Source organism: Limulus polyphemus, unplaced genomic scaffold, assembly GCF_000517525.1.
Source record: "Limulus polyphemus unplaced genomic scaffold, Limulus_polyphemus-2.1.2 Scaffold4890, whole genome shotgun sequence".
Classification (NCBI taxonomy): domain Eukaryota; kingdom Metazoa; phylum Arthropoda; class Merostomata; order Xiphosura; family Limulidae; genus Limulus; species Limulus polyphemus.
Window position 1 is genome coordinate 35,456 of NW_013670500.1, and position 3,230 is coordinate 38,685.

At 31.6% G+C, this 3,230-nt stretch overlaps 1 protein-coding gene across 4 annotated transcripts in view; it reads right to left on the reverse strand.

Annotated features, from left to right (window-relative positions):
• The window catches only part of LOC106471831, a 21,463-nt gene that overhangs the window by 17,414 nt on the left and 819 nt on the right, over positions 1 to 3,230 (reverse strand). For 3 of the 4 annotated variants that reach the window (XM_022400437.1, XM_022400434.1, XM_022400438.1), the window contains exon 2: positions 2,507 to 2,619. The gene's annotated coding sequence lies outside the window, so the exon portion shown is untranslated. The remainder of the gene's footprint in view (positions 1 to 2,506; positions 2,620 to 3,230) is intronic. The other variant, XM_022400435.1, reaches the window with a different exon arrangement.

A 3,230-nucleotide genomic window follows, 5' to 3' on the forward strand; every position in this document is an offset into this window, starting at 1 on the left:
ACTATCATCATCAGTTCGGTGCTACTATGATGTGCAGTCTACACAGATACTATCATCATCAGTTCGGTGCTACTATAACGTACAGTCTACACAGATACTATCATCATCAGTTCGGTGCTACTATGATGTGCAGTCTACACAGATACTATCATCATCAGTTCAGTGCTACTATAGTGTACAGTCTACACAGATACTGTCATCATCAGTTCAGTGCTACTATAACGTGCAGTCTACACGGATACTATCATCATCAGTTCGATGCTACTATAAAGTACAGTCTACACAGATACTATCATCATCAGTTCGGTGCTACTATAGTGTACAGTCTACACAGATACTGTCATCATCAGTTCGGTGCTACTATAACGTACTACGTTATAGTAGCACCGAACTGATGATGATAGTATCTGTGTAGACTTCTGTGTAGACTGGTAGCACCGAACTGATGATGATAGTATAAGCCTTAGATTAAAATCTTAAAAATTGTAAAAAACCTTTCGAGTTTAAGATTCTAAATATACTTTGAACAGATTTAACCTGAAGACTACCCAAGACTGAAAGAAAAAGTTAAAATGGTTACTCAATATAAAATACGAATACTATCACGACAGTTTGGACCTTATGTCTGAATTATTTATTATTTTCCCACGCACAAAATGCATAAGACTAACAAGCTAATACGTTGTTAATAATGATACAGCGTAGTAAATTGTTCAATACTTAAAAATATTTTTCTTTTAGAAGCAAACTCATGTAATCAAAAATCGATGTGATATTTCAGTCCATAGGCTTGTATACTAGTGTGCTTATATTTAATATATATATACAAGTACCAGAACTAACATGATCAGACATACCAACAGTATAGCAAGAGTTTGAGGTGCCACACATGCCATGTTCATATCTATTCTTTTTTCCTTCTTTGATTCATATTTTTTCAAATATAAATATGTATACCCTATTACAGACTTCCCTCTGATGGCTGTAAGAGAGGGATCTGCTTGTATGTACGTTTTGTGTAAATGTTTATGTAAGTATTCTCTGGGGTATGGGATACTGAATGAAAGTTCAAAGAAACTGACTTTAAAATCAAATAAAATCTGAAAGAGAGTGCATCACTTAATGTAATAACACTATTTCTTATATATAAGAGAACTGATGGTGCTACTATAGTGTGTGTGGTCTACAAAGATACTATCATCATCACCGTTTTAATGATTCACTAAAACATAATTTCTTGTTAAATATCTATCCACGTTCTTGTTCAGCAAATAATAATAATTTAATAAGTTGTGTGTTCCAAAAAGAGTACCTTAAAGTTAGGTTATAATTGTGTTAGTTTTGATTCTTGGAACTTATTTCATTCCGATTATATTTATTCCATAAACATTATGTAACGATATTTTGTACTTTATTAGTTTAAAAGTGTTATTTATAATAAATGGTACCAAATGTAAATAAACAAACAGACTGTACGTTATAAATAATGAAATATTAAAACACGTTGTTTTGTTTTTAGGCCAAGTAAAAACAAAAAGGGTTTAGCATCAAGTTTTCGAAAAATGGAAAAAGGAGATCATTTTTCTTTTAATGACCTCTTAGAAAGAACGTTTGAACCTTTTTTTTTTCGTGATTGTTCTTTATTTTCAAAGGGTCCATGTCAAACAGAACTTTTCTTTGTTTCATTTTTTCATTAAAATGATACAGAACTTACAACAAATAAAGAAAAAGGGCAAAATGAATCAACTGTGTTCATATCATTTTTTTATTCAGAAATCTTCTTTGATTCTTTGTAGGATTGAAAAATGATAATTCATAAAAAAAATAATAAAAAAATAGGGAGCATTGGCTGCAAAAAAAGAAGAAGGCATGGATGCTAAACATGTCTTTTTTTTTATTTAGTTGGCCTTAATTGTATATAAAAATAAACTAGCACTGGAAGAGCTGTTTATCTTATGGGGATAGGCTAAGAACTTATTTTCTCTTAAAAGAAAAAGAAGGGTAAGATGAAATCTTATTACTGTTTAAAAGATTGTCTGGCAAACTGAATACGATAAAGGCCTACTTCTTTGTACAAGCTTCTGTAGACAACGAGAAATTTGGAAACATCGGGAAAAACTCCAGCTAAGATTGTTTTAATCTTTCTAAAAGGAAAATTGACTTGTGGAATGAGTTTTCATTGGCAGTTGTAGAGGTCAGAACCTATATACACTTTAAGGACACAGAGCTGAGCGATTAACTCAACTACCTACGAGTATTGAATAGACCAATTAGTGACATGTAATATAAGTAAAAATCTGTACAAGTCGATTAATGTAATTAATAACTGAGCCTGACAATTAATTGATTTACAAACTCCACTAATTGTCCAGCCCGTTGAATGAAATAAAATGACTTCCTTAAAAATAACAGACATTAAAACAATACCTAGAATTTATCAAGGTTTGTCATTTAAGAACTGTAAAAACAGACTAGAAGAAGACATTAATATTTTCTACTTTCTTACCTGCTTATACATGCCGACATCTTGTCAACTACGTGAGCCAAATAACACCTACAGAGTGGTCAGTTGAAAGATCGTTATTCAAATCTGCACATCAGTGGCCGAACTCACCTAATCTAAAGAAAAAAAATAATTCCCTTATTTTCTTATAACCAAACAATTCTCTCCAAGTTCCAATTACTTTACACCTAACACACAACTGATGTATACCCTATTTGAAATTGGTAAATTTTGGGAAGATTGAAGTGAAATACTCTTTATGGTTGTATAAAATTTCCAACTGCCATGTGGTTAATATCACACTTTTAAGGGTTAAAATGAAGGTTATATCATGCATCCATGGCAGTGGTCTAGAGGGGAACATGCGTGGTAGTGAAAGAACTGGTTTTCTCAGCATCCAATGATTTAATTACATAGCTAATTTTCTGTGACATGTTGTCAAAAATCCTTTTAAAAATCAATGTACATCAAGTTCACACCATTGCCAATAAATACATAAATAACATACTAAATAAAAATACAGGCTAATAAATTACCTAGTCAGGCAAGATGGCTTCTTTATGCTATAATGTTTCACTAAATGGTTATAGTTCTATCACATTTTACCAGTCTTGACATTTTAAAGCTTGAATGTCTTGCATTATATATAGTATGTTTTTGGGATAAATCAATTTATAAAACCAGTGATAGTGTGTTTGTGCTACCTCACCCAAAAAACAAAAATGTA